Genomic DNA, 17,407 nt, shown 5'->3' on the forward strand with positions numbered 1-17,407 from the left:
TCTGGGAGATACTATATATATATATATATACACATTGTATACAGTCCGGGGGAGGGGGGGACTCACTTCTGGGAGATACTATATATATATATACACATTGTATACAGTCCGGGGGAGGGGGGGACTCACTTCTAGGAGATACTATATATATATATATACACATTGTATACAGTCCGGGGGAGGGGGGGACTCACTTCTGGGAGTCTATTTCTGTGTTGGGAATCCGGAATTTCCGGTTTGGGGAAAAGTTCTCATTTCGGGCAGCATTAGTAAAAACATATATAAACCCGTCATTATCACGCTGATGACGGGGGAGGGGAGGGGAGGGATCAGGGTAGGCAAAATCTAAGATTGGCTTTCAGCTTTCCCATGATGGGGGACAATCTACATTCGGCATATTGAAGAGGCAAAAGGGATCGAATCAATGAAATCGTCCGAAATACACAAAAAGAAAAAACAAAAGCCAAAAAAACATGCATTTCAGGTAGAATTCTTGGAAGATTTTGTTTTCTTTTCATGATTTATATCAGGAAATAAAGGTGATATTATGATTTACTTCCAGCGCACAATCTTCCTCCTCCGATCTCCAATCATCAAATATAAAATCATCTCATTGCCTTCTGTGCAGCTGGAATCGGAGGGACTGATGTCTTCATTCATCCCCCCATCCCCCCTCCCCCGCCGCTGGGCTGACTCTGCAATCTGATCCCGGGACCGGCTGTGCTGAGGTGGCAGTATATGAACATCTGTATTCAGCCGGCTCGTTGGTCTAGGGGTATGATTCTCGCTTAGGGTGCGAGAGGTCCCGGGTTCAAATCCCGGACGAGCCCACGTTTTGTCATCATTGGAAGGATTAATGACACAGAATACAAATAGGAATAAAAGAAAATGAAAAAAAGGACCACAAACTGTGAAACCTGGCGGGGAATGGGAGAGCAGAAACCTCAGAACTGGAGGGATCAGTCCAGACATTTCAGTACTTTGAAGATAATGGAGAGAGAAATCCTCAAACACCACCATCCCTGTGCTGAGTTCCTGGGTTTGTACACCCACTGTACCCATTATGAGGGGTTCCCGCCATCCCTGTGCCGAGTTTCCGGGTCTGTACCCCCGCGGTGCCCATTATTAGGGGTTCCCACCATCCGTGTTCTGAGTTCCTGGGTCTGTACACCCGCTGTGCCCATTATGAGGGGTTCCCACCATCCCTGTGCCGGGTTCCTGGGTCTATACACCCGCTGTGCCCATTATGAGGGGTTGTCACCATCCCTGTGCCGAGTTCCCAGGTCTGTACACCCGCTGTGCCCATAATCAGGGGTTCCCACCATCCCTGTGCTGAGTTCCCATGTCTGTACGCCCGCTGTGCCCATTATGAGGGGTTCCCACCATCCCTGTGCTGAGTTCCCAGGTCTGTACACCGGCTGTGCCCATTATGAGGGGTTCCCATGTCTGTACACCCGCTGTGCCCATTATGAGGGGTTCCCACCATCCCTGTGCTGAGTTCCTGGGTCTGTACACCGGCTGTGCCCATTATGAGGGGTTCCCACCATCCCTGTGCTGAGTTCCCATGTCTGTACACCCGCTGTGCCCATTATGAGGGGTTCCCATCATCCCTGTGCTGAGTTGCCGGGGCTGTGCCCATTATGAGGAGTTCCCACCATCCCTGTGCCAAGTTCCCGGTTCTCTACACCCGCTGTGCCCATTATGAGGGGTTCCCGCCATCCCTGTGCCGAGTTCCCGGGTCTGTACCCCCGCAGTGCCCATTATTAGGGGTTCCCACCATCCATGTTCCGAGTTCCCGGGTCTGTACACCCGCTGTGCCCATTATGAGGGGTTCCCACCATCCCTGTGCCGAGTTCCCGGGTCTGTACACCCGCTGTGCCCATTATGATGAGGGGTTGTCACCATCCCTGTGCCGAGTTCCCGGGTCTGTACCCCCGCGGTGCCCATTATTAGGGGTTCCCACCATCCCTGTTCCGAGTTCCCGAGTCTGTACACCCACTGTGCCCATTATGAGGGGTTGTCACCATCCCTGTGCCGAGTTCCCGGGTCTGTACACTCGCTGTGCCCATTATGAGGGGTTCCCACCATCCCTGTGCCGAGTTCCCGGGTCTGTACACCCGTGGCGCCCATTATGAGGGGTTCTCACCATCCCTGTGCCAAGTTCCTGGGTCTGTACACCCGCTGTGCCCATTATGAGGGGTTCCCACCATCCCTGTGCCGAGTTCCCGGGTCTGTACACCTGCTGTGCCCATTATGAGGGGTTCCCACCATCCCTGTGCCAAGTTCCCGGGTCTGTACCCCCGTGGTGCCCATTATGAGGGGTTCCCACCATCCCTGTGCCAAGTTTCCAGGTCTGTACACCCGCTGTGCCCATTATGAGGGGTTCCCACCATCCCTGTGCCAAGTTCCCGGGTCTGTACCCCCGTGGTGCCCATTATGAGGGGTTCCCACCATCCCTGTGCCAAGTTTCCAGGTCTGTACACCCGCTGTGCCCATTATGAGGGGTTCCCACCATCCCTGTGCCAAGTTTCCAGGTCTGTACACCCGCTGTGCCCATTATTCCCACCAACCCTGTGCTTCATACACTACAAGTCTTATCTTGGGTTCCGTGTGCTGGGCGACTTTCAAACATGGCTTGTGTCAGACATTGATCCTCTCCACCCTGAAGAACGATCTGTGCTGGTCCTTTAGGGTCGGAGTGTCTTGCTGGGCTCTATGTCTGTGTTCTGGTGAAGGATCGGCGCTGAGGACTTCTCACGGTGGGCTTGATGTGGAGACTTCTAACTTGGTGGTCTCCTTGTTGGGCCATTATATGAAATGTTACATATGACCGCACAGCACTTCTTGTTCATTCTAATGTTGTGTTTATTACTTTTTGATACAAAATATTCTCTAACGTGGTAGATCATATATGCGCTTTTTGAACATACGTGTCGGCATTTATTACTTGTATGAATGTTTATGTACACAAAACTTCTCTATGTGCCTAATGCAGGCCATAGACGGGTCGAAAATCAGCCGATTTTCGGGGTTGTGGCACATTTTTTTTATCGGTCAAGTTGGAAAAATCGCGGCCGATTTTGACGATCTGCTGATCGTTTTACCGCTAAAAAATTTGGACATGAGCCGAGAAGAAGAAGAAGGAGGAGGAGGAAGAAGAAAGAAGAAGAGGAAGAAGAAGAAAAAAGAAGAAATAAGAAGAAGCAGCAGAAGAAGAAGAAGAAAAAAGAAGAAGAGGAAAAAGAAGTAGAAGAAGCAGAAAAAAAGAAGAAGAAAAGAAAGAAAAAAGGAGAAGACGAAGAAGAAAAAGAAGAGGAAGAAAAAGAAGAAGAGAGAAGAAGAAGAAGAAAAAAGAAGAAGAGGAAGAAGAAGAAGAAGAAGGAGGAGAAGTAGAAAAAAAAAAGAAGCAGAAGAAGAAGAAAAAAGAAGAAGCAGAAGAAGAAGAGGAAGAAGAAAGAAGAAGAAAAACAAGTAGAAGAAGAAAAAAAGAAGAAAGAAGAGAAGAAGAAAAGAAGAAGTAGAAATAAGAAGAAGCAGAAAAAAAGAAGAAGAAGAAAAAGAGGAAAAAAGAAGAAGAAAAAGAAAAAAGAGGAAGAAGAAGAAGAAAGAATAGGAAGAAGAAGAAAAAGAGGAAGCAGAAAAAAAGAAGAAAAAGAAGAGGAAGAAAAAGAAGAAGCAGAAAAAAGAAAAAGAAGGAAAAGAAGAAGAAAAAAAAGTAGAAGAATGAAGAATTCCAGTCCGCTATTATATTTTATATGAAAAGTCTTGCGGTTGCAACAATGTATCTATTTGTATCCGAATAAAAACATCTGTATCTGAAATGGATACAAATGGATACATTGTTGCAACCGCAAGACTTTCATGTAAAATATAATAGCGGAGCTCTCTGCAGGGACAGAAGTAAAATTGCCGGCTGTAGACGGGACGAAAATCGGCCGATTTTTTTACCGTTGGTGGTAACGTTGGCCGATTGAACGACTGATTTTTTTTTTTTTTTTTAAACGGCCGGTATTGGACCCATCTACGGCCTGCATTAGTGTCAGTGCTGTGCAGTTCTTATTGTAGCCCGAGATATTTAGTAAGAAGCAAGGCGAGTTCTTTTGAAGTTTCCTTTTTTGTCACAAATTTGTTGGAAAATTACAAATTAAATTTTTTTTTCTTTTTTTTGTTTGCATACAGTTACCAGAACAGCGCGAGGTCATCGTGTGACTGGTGTGGTGGGGATTGGGGACACGGACTGGTGACATGCCAGGAATTTGTACATTTGTAGAGCTACAAACAGGTCCACAAAAACATAACATGATCATATGGAACAAGGATTGGCGACCCCCCTCTGAAGACGTGCTTGAGCACAATACGCGTCAGGAGGAGCCATATCACGCCGTGACGTCACGCCGCCGGAGCAACGTGGAGCTCCGGTGGCCATCTTTGAATACCAGACGGTTAGTCCCCTGTACAGGGAACATCAGCTTACACTCTAATGTTCATTAGGATGCATCTATTTTAACTCTTTTGGTTCTGATACGCCTCATTTTAACCTTGCTACACTATGGACATCCCTTTGTTCTGTCCCCCCTGGGGGGAGTCTTCCATTCCCAGATCATACTACCTCAGGAGGGATCCCCGCAGTTATTAAAGGGAACACCACCCAGGGAGCAATACCAGTCTCATCCCTTAAAGGGAACCCTGACGGACAAGGATCATTCACATAAACCCAAACGGATCCTGTCTGATGACCTACCATCCCTTAGAGGGAAGACCACCCAGTTCCTTAAAAGGAAGGCCACCCAGTTCCTTAGAACGAAGACCACCCAGTTCCTTAGAAGGAAGACCACCCAGTTCCTTAGAAGGAAGACCACCCAGTTCCTTAGAAGGAAGACCACCCAGTTCCTTAGAAGGAAGACCACCCAGTTCCTTAGAAGGAAGACCACCCAGTTCCTTAGAAGGAAGACAACCCAGTTCCTTAGAGGGAAGACCACCCAATTCCTTAGAGGGAAGACAACCCAGTTCCTTAGAGGGAAGACAACCCAGTTCCTTAGAGGGAAGACCACCCAGTTCCTTAAAAGGAAGACCACCCAGTTCCTTAAAAGGAAGACCACCCAGTTCCTTAGAAGGAAGACAACCCAGTTCCTTAGAAGGAAGACAACCCAGTTCCTTAGAAGGAAGACCACCCAGTTCCTTAGGAAGACCACCCAGTTCCTTAGAAGGAAGACAACCCAGTTCCTTAGAGGGAAGACCACCCAATTCCTTAGAGGGAAGACAACCCAGTTCCTTAGAGGGAAGACAACCCAGTTCCTTAGAGGGAAGACCACCCAGTTCCTTAAAAGGAAGACCACCCAGTTCCTTAAAAGGAAGACCACCCAGTTCCTTAGAAGGAAGACAACCCAGTTCCTTAGAAGGAAGACAACCCAGTTCCTTAAAGGGAAGACCACCCAGTTCCTTAGAAGGAAGACAACCCAGTTCCTTAGAGGGAAGACCACCCAGTTCCTTAGAGGGAAGACCACCCAGTTCCTTAGAGGGAAAACCACCCAGTTCCTTAGAGGGAAGACCACCCAGTTCCTTAGAAGGAAGACAACCCAGTTCCTTAGAGGGAAGACCACCCAGTTCCTTAGAAGGAAGACAACCCAGTTCCTTAGAGGGAAAACCACCCAGTTCCTTAGAGGGAAGACCACCCAGTTCCTTAGAGGGAAGACCACCCAGTTCCTTAGAGGGAAGACCACCCAGTTCCTTAGAGGGAAGACCACCCAGTTCCTTAGAGGGAAGACCACCCAGTTCCTTAGAGGGAAGACCACCCAGTTCCTTAGAGGGAAGACAACCCAGTTCCTTAGAGGGAAGACAACCCAGTTCCTTAGAGGGAAGACCACCCAGTTCCTTAGAGGGAAGACAACCCAGTTCCTTAGAGGGAAGACAACCCAGTTCCTTAGAGGGAAGACAACCCAGTTCCTTAGAGGGAAGACAACCCAGTTCCTTAGAGGGAAGACAACCCAGTTCCTTAGAGGGAAGACAACCCAGTTCCTTAGAGGGAAGACAACCCAGTTCCTTAGAGGGAAGACCACCCAGTTCCTTAGAGGGAAGACCACCCAGTTCCTTAGAAGGAAGACCACCAAGTTCTTGACCCAATACTGATGACATCTGTAACATTGATATAAAGGCGCATTTCATATGCGCGTCTGGTGAGTGTGCATTATCTACTACATCAACGCACAGACACCGGCTTTAATTATCACAGGAGCACAGAGTCACTTTATGAACTGTTTTTTTATCTCTTTATTTATGAACTATTTATTGGTTATAATTTATATTTAGTGGATTTTATATATATTTATGAATTTATCACCTTTGTTTACATCATATTGAACACGCCTGCACCATGTATGTATAAGAAGTGAAGCGCTAATAAATCATGTGGTAAGTCAAAATGAAGTAAAAATGAATTGAAAGTTCATAAAAAGTTCACAAAATAAGTTCAGAAAATATGTATAAGATCCCCTCCTTGTAGTAGAAAACTTGTGCCTGGAACAGGGGCGGACTGACAACTCATGGGGCCCCTGGGCAATAGGGGATCATGGGGCCCCTGTGTCCTTGCCCAAACTCAAAAAAGCCTATGAAAAAGGTACCAGGGGCATCTCATGGGGCCCCCTACTGACCCCGGGCCCTCGGCAGTGCCCGAGTTTCCAGATGGTCAGTCCGCCCCTGGCCTGGAAACAATAGTAAAATTGCGCACTCACCAGAAGCGCATAGGTAATGCGCATGTGAATATATCCACCGTGGACCACTTAGGCAGGCGGGGTATAGCAGGTAACTGGTGAGCTTCCTTCAAGGAATTGATCAGCACAGCAGCAGGTCTTGGGTTCAAGGTAGTGATCTGCCGATCCAGAGGTCCCCTGTAGGTTGGATGGGTGCTCAGCTGGTTACAGGGCTCACTTCCTCTGGATACTGGTAAGGTGAGGGTCATCTGTGGGCAGGGGCGGACTGACCATTCAAGCACTCAGGCACTGCCCGAGGGCCCGGGGTCAGTAGGGGGCCCCATGAGATGCACCTGGTACCTTTCATTGGCTTTTTAGTAGGCTTTTTTGGGTGTTGGCGAGGACACAGGGGCCCCATGATCCCCTATTGCCCCAGGGGCCCCATGAGTTGTCAGTCCACCCCTGTCTGTGGGCTTAATAGCTCATAGAAAGAGCCACAAAACGAATGCCCATAATGTAGTAATGAAAACAACTTTATTCCAATCAGAAATGTTTTACAATAAGGGTACAATGCAGAGTATAGGCAGCACTGAGATGGCCGCCGAACTTCCACGTGGCTCCGGTGGCAATGACGTCACGATGTGTTGGTTCCTCCTCAGGCCTTTCGTGCCACACACGTCATCAGAGGGGAGACCAACACCTGCACCATGACGTCACTCTTCTGAAGGTTTCTCCCTCAATATGTATCATTCAGGATGAAAACGTAAATAGAAGGGACGGAATCAAAGCAAAAAATGTATATTACTGCATACATATTAGTGTGAAAGGGCCCTCAGGGAGTGTATGATGGAGAACATAGATTGTATAGGGCCCTCAGGGAGTGTATGATGGAGAACATAGATTGTATAGGGCCCTCAGGGAGTGTATGATGGAGAACATAGATTGTAAGGGGCCCTCAGGGAGTGTATGATGGAGAACATAGATTGTATAGGGCCCTCAGGGAGTGTATGATGGAGAACATAGATTGTATAGGGCCCTCAGGGAGTGTATGATGGAGAACATAGATTGTATAGGGCCCTCAGGGAGTGTATGATGGAGAACATAGATTGTATAGGGCCCTCAGGGAGTGTATGATGGAGAACATAGATTGTATAGGGCCCTCAGGGAGTGTATGATGGAGAACATAGATTGTATAGGGCCCTCAGGGAGTGTATGATGGAGAACATAGATTGTATAGGGCCCTCAGGGAGTGTATGATGGAGAACATAGATTGTATAGGGCCCTCAGGGAGTGTATGATGGAGAACATAGATTGTATAGGGCCCTCAGGGAGTGTATGATGGAGAACATAGATTGTATAGGGCCCTCAGGGAGTGTATGATTATTATTATTATTATACAGTATTTATAAAGCGCCAATAGTTGGCTCAGCGCTGTACATTACAAAGGGAGACAGAACATGTGACAGAACAATACCAATACAATACATGAGGGGATTGAGGGCCCTGCTCCTTGGAGCTTACAATCTAGGAGGGAGGGGGTGGTGGTACAGGAGGAGATAGCTGTGGGGGATGGAGTGGTAGGAAGAGTGGAGGAGGTCGGCAAGTTAGCAGGGGGTGGGGTAGGCTTCCCTGAAGAGATGGGTTTTCAGGGTGCGCCTAAAGGAGAGGAGAGTAGGTGATAATCTGATGGGTTGGGGCAGGGAGTTCCAGAGGATGGGTGACACCCTGGAGAAGTCCTGGAGGCGGGCATGGGAGGAGGAGACCAGGGAACTAGAGAGAAGGAGGTCCTGTGAGGAGCGGAGTGTGCGTGTTGGGCGGTACTTGGATATTAGGTCGGTGATGTAGTTCGGGGCAGTATGGTGGACGGCTTTGTACGTCAGTGTTAGGATTTTGAATTTGATCCGTTGCACAATCGGAAGCCAGTGGAGGGATTGGCAGAGGGGAGTGGCGGAGATGGAGCGGTTGGAAAGGTGAATGAGTCTGGCAGCCGTATTCAGGATGGACTGAAGCGGGGATAGCCAGTGGTGAGGCAGGCCAGTGAGGAGGGAGTTGTAGTAGTTGAGTCGTGATATGATGAGGGAGTGGATGAGCTGTTTAGTGGTTTCTGGGGTTAGGAACGTGCGGATTTTGGCGATGTTGCGGAGGTGGAGTCTGCATGTTGCGGAGGTGGAGTCTGCATGTTGCGGAGGTGGAGTCTGCATGTTGCGGAGGTGGAGTCTGCATGTTGCGGAGGTGGAGTCTGCACGAGTTTGTTAAAGATTGGACTTGGGGCTGGAAGGATAGGTTGGAGTCCAGAATGACACCCAGTACTCTGGCCTGCAGGGCGGGTTTGATGGTAGCGTTGTTGGATGTGACGGAGAAATCAATGGGGGGTGGTGTCCGGGCTGGGGGGAAGACAAGAAACTCGGTTTTGGAGAGGTTCAATTTAAGGAAGTGGAGCGACATGATGGAGAACATAGATTGTATAGGGCCCTCAGGGAGTGTATGATGGAGAACATAGATTGTATGGGGCCCTCAGGGAGTGTATGATGGAGAACATAGATTGTATGGGGCCCTCAGAAAGTGTATGATGAAGAACATAGATTGTATAGGGCCGTTAGCGAGTATATGATGGAGAACATAGATTGTATGGGGCCCTCAGGGAGTGTATGATGGAGAACATAGATTGTATGGGGCCCTCAGGGAGTGTATGATGGAGAAAATAGATTGTATGGGGCCCTCAGGGAGTGTATGATGGAGAACATAGATTGTAAGGGGCCCTCAGGGAGTGTATGATGGAGAACATAGATTGTAAGGGGCCCTCAGGGAGTGTATGATGGAGAACATAGATTGTAAGGGGCCCTAAGGGAGTGTATGATGGAGAACATAGATTGTATAAGGCCCTCAGAGAGTGTATGATGGAGAACATAGATTGTATGAGGCCCTCAGAGAGTGTATGATGGAGAACATAGATTGTATGGGGACCTAAGAGAGCGTATGATGGAGGACATAGATTGTATGAGGCCCTCAGAGAGTATATGTTGGAGAAAATAGATTGTATGGAGCCCTCAGGGAGTGTATATTGGAGAACATAGATTGTATGGGGCCCTCAGAGAGTGTATGATGGAGAACATAGATTGTATGGGGCCCTCAGAGAGTGTATGATGGAGAACATAGATTGTATGGGGCCCTCAGAGAGTGTATGATGGAGGACATAGATTGTATGGGGACCTAAGAGAGCGTATGATGGAGGACATAGATTGTATGGGGCCCTCAGAGACTGTATGATGGAGGACATAGATTGTATGAGGCCCTCAGAGAGTGTATGTTGGAGAAAATAGATTGTATGGAGCCCTCAGGGAGTGTATATTGGAGAACATAGATTGTATGGGGCCCTCAGAGAGTGTATGATGGAGAACATAGATTGTATGGGGCCCTCAGGGAGTGTATGTTGGAGAACATAGATTGTATGGGGCCCTCAGAGAGTGTATTATGGAGAACATAGATTGTATGGGGCCTTCAGAGAGTGTATGTTGGAGAACATAGATTGTATGGGGCCCTCAGAGAGTGTATGATGGAGAACATAGATTGTAAGGGGCCCTAAGGGAGTGTATGATGGAGAACATAGATTGTATAGGGCCCTCAGAGAGTGTATGTTGGAGAACATAGATTGTATGGGGCCCTCAAAGAGTGTATGATGGAGAACATAGATTGTATGGGGCCCTCAGAGAGTGTATGATGGAGAACATAGATTGTATTGGCCCCCTACTACTACTACTGTCCCCCCTGCATTCCTCACTACTCTGCACTCTGCTACCTCTGCATCACCCTACTCTCGCCACTTCCACAATGCACACCAAGCCCACATACTATCACCAGCGATGGTTCACAATTCCTCCAGTGACACCAGCGATGGTTCACAATTCCTCCCAGTGACATCAGATATGGTTCACAATTCCTCCCAGTGACACCAGCGATGGTTCACAATTCCCCCCAGTGACATCAGATATGGTTCACAATTCCCCCCAGTGACACCAGCCATGGTTCACAATTCCTCCCAGTGACACCTGCGATGGTTCACAATTCCTCCCGGTGACATCAGATATGGTTCGCAATTCCTCCCAGTGACACCAGCGATGGTTCACAATTCCCCCCAGTGACATCAGATATGGTTCACAATTCCTCCCAGTGACACCAGCGATGGTTCACAATTCTCAGTGACACCAGCGATGGTTCACAATTCTCAGTGACACCAGCCATGGTTCACAATTCCTCCCAGTGACACCAGCCATGGTTCACAATTCCTCCCAGTGACACCAGCCATGGTTCACAATTCCTCCCAGTGACACCTGCGATGGTTCACAATTCCCCCCAGTGACACCCCCTGTCATCCCTCTCCCGGACATTTCCTGAGATCCCCCTCCCCCACTCATCCTTAATCCGGACATTTCCTGTAGAGTTCCCCTTTATGATTTATATCAGAAGAATGTCACCGATGTCTGATCATCTATTGGTGCAAAATATTTCATAAAAATCCGAAGAATCCGACATCAACCAGAGGAACATGGTCACTGCGGGAGTATCCTGCTCAGTCCACGGCAATGGTGGTCATAGAGGGCCTCGAGAGGGGCCCCCGACATCTCCACAGGGCCCCACAATAGAAGCTCCACTTAATGCCTCACAGAACTCTGCTTCTGGTATGAATGTGACCCCTCCCCCCCCCCATCCCACCGACTGCAATCTGATCCCGGGACCGGCTGTGCTGAGGTGGCAGTATATGAACATCTGTATGCAGCCGGCTCGTTGGTCTAGGGGTATGATTCTCGCTTAGGGTGCGAGAGGTCCCGGGTTCAAATCCCGGACGAGCCCACGTTTTGTCATCATTGGAAGGATTAATGACACAGAATATAAATAGGAATAAAAGAAAATAAAAAAAAGACCACAAACTGTGAAACCTGGCGGGGAATGGGAGAGCTCCTGGGTGGTTCCCACCATCCCTGTGCTGAGTTCCCGGGTCTGTACGCCCGCTGTGCCCATTATGAGGGGTTCCCACCATCTTTGTTTCTGAGTTCCCGGGTCTGTACACCCGCTGTGCCCATTATGAGGGGTTTCCACCATCCCTGTGCTGAGTTCCCGGGTCTGTACGCCCGCTGTGCCCATTATGAGGGGCTCCCACCATCCCTGTGCTGCGTTCCCGGGTCCATACGCCCGCTGTGCCCATTATGAGGGGTTTCCACCATCCCTGTGCTGAGTTCCTGGGTCTGTACCCCTGCGGTGCCCATTATGAGGGGTTCCCGCCATCCCTGTGCTGAGTTCCCGGGTCTGTACGCCCGCTGTGCCCATTATAAGGGGCTCCCACCATCCCTGTGCTGCGTTCCCGGGTCCATACGCCCGCTGTGCCCATTATGAGGGGTTCCCACCATCCTTGTGCCGAGTTCCTGGGTCTGTACGCCCGCTGTGCCCATTATGAGGGGTTCCCACCATCCCTGTGCTGAGTTCCCAGATGTGTAACCGGGGTTGTAAAGCAAAAATTGAAAACTAATTTTCCGCCCCCCCCCCCCCAGTCCAGACTATTAGATGGATCGCTTGGTGAATGCCCTCGGAATAGTTTGCATTCCCCGTCCCCCAGGGGCGTCCCTAGGCAGGTGCAGGGGGTGCACGCCGCACGGGGTGACACCAGACCTGCTCCATGTAGGAAGCCGACAATCCCTGCAGGATGGATCCATTATGTTCAATCAGCAGGTCCAATCCATCCTGTGGAGATAGTGGGAGGGGTGACACCAAGTGTTATCGCACCGGTGACACCAACCATGGGGACACCTCTGCCATCCTCCAGATATCCTCCAACAGATGCGATTCCTTGCCGCCACATGAATGACTTCCCATTGATGGCGGACGATGAAAGCGGCATTCATCGCGGCGGCGGGCCGAGCTCGGCGACAGCGCCGGTATCTGGGAGATGCTGACCGGAGAATACAGACCGAGGTCCGCTCTGTGCAGCCGGGAGCGCCGCCGATCATTATTGATGAGGCTCCTCCCACCAGGATAGGAAATCTCCCCCGACCCGCAGAGCGTTTTGTTTCCTCCAACGGGTTTGGAGATGGATGGCGGGGGATGGAGGAGAGGTAAGTACATCGCAGGCCGAGCGATCCATGCCCCGCCCAAGACGGTGCTCAGAAAAATGTGCAAACCGAGCAAAATGTCCTGAAATTCTCCGAATCGTCCCGAACATCTGTGACTGACCCTCCCCCAGCCTGAGTCCCAACGGAAAAATTGGTTTAGTTTCGTTATATTCCTCATACGTGACAATCATTCGAATTTCGGAAGACAGTTGTATTCTATTTTTATTCTGCTCTAATCTGTTATTTTCTGTTACATTGTATTCTGTTATATTCCATCCTATTGTATTCTGTTATATTCCATCCTATTGTATTCTGTTATATTCTATCCTATTGTATTCTATTATATTCCATCCTATTGTATTCTGTTATATTCCATCCTATTGTATTCTGTTATATTCTATCCTATTGTATTCTATTATATTCCATCCTATTGTATTCTGTTATATTCCATCCTATTGTATTCTGTTATATTCTATCCTATTGTATTCTATTATATTCCATCCTATTGTATTCTGTTATATTCTATCCTATTGTATTCTGTTATATTCCATCCTATTGTATTCTGTTATATTCCATCCTATTGTATTCTATTATATTCCATCCTATTGTATTCTGTTATATTCTATCCTATTGTATTCTGTTATATTCTATCCTATTGTATTCTATTCACTAGACGTGTGCAGATGGAAACATTTGTTTTGTTTCATTTTGTTAAATTTGTTTATTTGTTTTCAGAATTTGTTCTGTTTATCGTTTATTTAACTCAAATTCAGCCAAATCAAAAAGTATTGAATCTGCATTTGAATCCCCCTCCACCCCCTCCCCCACAATGGGGGCTCCCAGATACCAAACAGTTATATAGGAGCCACCCCAGGATCAGACGTCCCTATTCACCCCCCACAATGGGGGCTCCAAGATTCCAAACTGAGTTATAGGACCACCCCCGGATCAGACATTGGGCCCTTACCTGTCCCCCCCCTCATCCTAAGGACTATCCCATCCCCCCCATCCTAAGAACAATCCCACCCCCCCCCCCAATCCTAGGAACTATCTCACCCCCCCTCATCCTAAAAACTATCCCATCCCCCCCATCCTAAGAACTATCCCATCCCCCCATCCTAGGAACTATCCGACCCCCCCCCCATCCTAAGAACTATCCCATCCCCCCACTATCCTAACAACAATCCCACCCCCTCATCCTAAGAACAATCCCATCTCCCCCATCGTAAGAACTATCCCACCCCCCCATCCTAGGAACTATCCAACCCCCCCCCCCCATCCTAGGAACTATCCCATCCCCCCCATCCTAAGAACTATCCCATCCCCCCCCATCATAAGAACTATCCCATCCCCCCCATTATAAGAACTATCCCATCATCCCCCCCATCCTAGGAACTATCCGATTCCCCCCCCCCATCCTAAGAAATATCCCATCACCCACCCCCATCCCCCCCATCCTAAGAACTATCCCATCACCCCCCATCCTAAGAACTACCCCATTGCCCCCCCATCCTAAGGACTATCCCACCCCCCCATCCAAGGAACTACCCCATCACCCCCCCATCCTAAGAACTTTCCCACCCCCCCATCCAAGGAACTACCCCATCACCCCCCCCATCCTAAGAACTATCCCATCCCCCCCATCCTAAGAACTATCCCATCATCCCCCCCCATCCTAGGAACTATCCGATCCCCCCCCATCCTAAGAAATATCCCATCACCCACCCCCATCCCCCCCATCCTAAGAATTATCCCATCACCCTCCATCCTAAGAACTATCCCATCGCCCCCCCATCCTAAGAACTATCCCATCACCCTCCATCCTAAGAACTCTCCCATCCTCCCATCCTAAGAACTATCCCATCGCCCCCCCATCCTAAGAACTATCCCACTCCCCATCCTAAGAACTATCCCACTCCCCATCCTAAGAACTATCCCATCGCCCCCCCATCCTAAGAACTATCCCACTCCCCATCCTAAGAACTATCCCACTCCCCATCCTAAGAACTATCCCACTCCCCATCCTAAGAACTATCCCACTCCCCATCCGAGGAACTATCCCATCATCCCCCCATCCTAAGAACTATCCCATTGCCCCCCCATCCTAAGAACTATCCCACCCCCCATCCAAGGAACTACCCCATCACCCCTCCATCCTAAGAACTATCCCACCCCCCCATCCAAGGAAGTACCCCATCATCCCCCCCATCCCAAGAACTATTCCATCTCTCCATCCTGGGAACTACCCCCCATTCTAATAACTATTCCTCTCCCCATCCCAAGAACTCTCCCACCCCCCCCATTCTAAACATTGTCCCATCATGCTCCATCCTAAGAACCGCCCATTGATTGGTTTCAGATAAGATCTCAAGACTTGAGGTAGCCCTCAGCTGTTCCATGCAAGCCAAACTGATGATCTGAGGGGTAACTCAATGGACACGCCCCCTCCCCTCCCCCACACTCATTTTTTTAGGTATGACATGACATTTCATGCCTTTTGTGACGTATCTTTCTAAAGGGGACCTGTCATGATCAAAACATGGGCTTTATATGCACTTTACCTGTAAAGACCAACTCTTGCACTCAACCGAGAGGGAAGCGACACCCCCAATGGATGCCAGTGCTTCAAGGGAGGCCCCCCACCTATGACATCACCACCCAAAATAAACAAGCACATATATTACATATTAGGACAGTATACTAATACCTTATGTAGACCACTTACATCAAAGGGGAGAGGGGGGCTCAGACCCCATAACCCCACCACCAGTGGTCTGAAAGAGGACCTGAACTCAAAAATTGAAGACTTGCTATTTTATGGAGAACATCTAGAAATCCTTCAATACCCTGAAAGATTCGCCTTATACCTTGAATTCCTCCTAAAAAATAGCAGACTTCCTGGTCTTCCTGTGCCTAGGCACCCCAGATATCAGTGGACTACATGTGCCTAGGCACACCAGAAATCAGTGGACTACATGTGCCTAGGCACTCCTGATATCACTGGACTTCCTGTGCCTAGGCACACCAGAAATCAGTAGACTTCGTGTGTCTAGGCACTCCTGATATCACTGGACTTCCGGTGCCTAGGAATTCCTGACATGAGTGGACTTCCTGTGCCTAGGCACCCCTGCTTTCACTGCACAACTCCTGTTCTGTGTCCTCATATCTGTATATCTTCAGCGTGAGATCATCTAAGGTATTTAAGGCACTGTAGCCCCTTATTTCCAGCTTTACCGAATTTGGGGTGAGATTTGGTGATGTCTCTACTGTATTGCTCACTGTTCTCCTTGCTGGAGAGGAAGCTGTACCTGAGGACCTGCAATGCAAGGATCTCCCTGCTCCTGCTTTATCCATTCTGTGGATCAGTGCTTCTTCCACCCAGGGCTTTTTTTGGCACGGTGCAAAAGGGGCAGCTGCCCTGGGCCCAGTCATTGTTGTGGGGCCTGAAGCAGCTGAGCTGCCCCTTGAACCCACGCTGCCCACAAACAGTTGATGAGTGAATTTGGATATCACACAGTAGATGAGGCTGGTATTGAATGTTGGGGGTGCTGGTGATTGGTTGGGTGTCATGTCTGCAGCCGGTTCGGTGATTAGCCAGTCCGGGAAGGTAAACCTGTGGCTGGTCCTGTCAATCCTGAACACTCACACTGACCCCCCCTCCTCACCATGTCCAACAAGCCACAGACCATCGCCGGAGGGTTTGGTGGGGTGTGCCTGGTGTTCTCCTAATATCCTCAGGACACTGAGAAGGTGAGACTGTTAGGTGGGGGCAATGTAGGGGTCTGTGCTATTGAGGGGGAGGTCCTGTGTAATGATGGGGGTAGTATGAAAGAGGGGGGTCCTGTGTAATGATGGGGGTAGTATGGGAGATGGGGGTCCTGTGTAATGATGGGGGTAGTATGGGGGAGCGGGTCCTGTGTAATGATGGGGGTAGTATGGGAGATGGGGGTCCTGTGTAATGATGGAGGTAGTATTGGAGAGGGGGTCCTGTGTAATGATGGGGGTAGTATGGGAGATGGGGGTCCTGTGTAATGATGGAGGTAGTATTGGAGAGGGGGTCCTGTGTAATGATGGGGGTAGTATGGGAGAGGGGGGTCCTGTGTAATGATGGGGGTAGTATGGGGGAGCGGGTCCTGTGTAATGATGGGAGTAGTATGGGGGAGCGGGTCCTGTGTAATGATCGGGTGGAGAGAGAAATTGCATAGGGGTCCAGGGTCCAATCAACATCAAAGATGGAACTGCCTCCACCTCTATCGTTACCCCACCACTCATCACATCACCAGTCAATGGGGGGGGGGGAGCTCTGACATGCTCCACCAAGATGGCCACCTGCATAGAGAGACACAGTGCAGAGCAGAGCGTGGTCAGTCGGTAATGGAGAGACAGTGCAGAGCAGAGCGTGGTCAGTCGGTAATGGAGAGACAGTGCAGTGCAGAGCGTGGTCAGTCGGCAATGGAGAGACAGTGCAGAGCAGAGCGTGGTCAGTCGGTAATGGAGAGACAGTGCAGTGCAGAGCGTGGTCAGTCGGTAATGGAGAGACAGGAGCTGTGGAAAGCCTACAGGCAATACTAGTGGCCATTTTTTGGTCCTCCAGGCCATAGTCAGAAGACATCCTCGTCC

At 49.3% G+C, this 17,407-nt stretch overlaps 2 non-coding genes across 2 annotated transcripts; both read left to right on the forward strand.

Moving 5' to 3' along the window:
- The first annotated feature begins 758 nt into the window (after positions 1 to 758).
- On the forward strand, positions 759 to 830 carry TRNAP-AGG (transfer RNA proline (anticodon AGG)). The gene has a single exon. It is a non-coding gene; the product is annotated as a tRNA-Pro (tRNA).
- A 10,632-nt stretch (positions 831 to 11,462) lies between these two features.
- On the forward strand, positions 11,463 to 11,534 carry TRNAP-AGG (transfer RNA proline (anticodon AGG)). The gene has a single exon. It is a non-coding gene; the product is annotated as a tRNA-Pro (tRNA).
- The last annotated feature ends 5,873 nt before the right edge of the window (positions 11,535 to 17,407 follow it).

The sequence above is a fragment of the Staurois parvus genome, unplaced genomic scaffold (genome assembly GCF_062004578.1).
Source record: "Staurois parvus isolate SC_StPar_1 unplaced genomic scaffold, SC_StPar_1.0 ptg002178l, whole genome shotgun sequence".
Taxonomy (NCBI): domain Eukaryota; kingdom Metazoa; phylum Chordata; class Amphibia; order Anura; family Ranidae; genus Staurois; species Staurois parvus.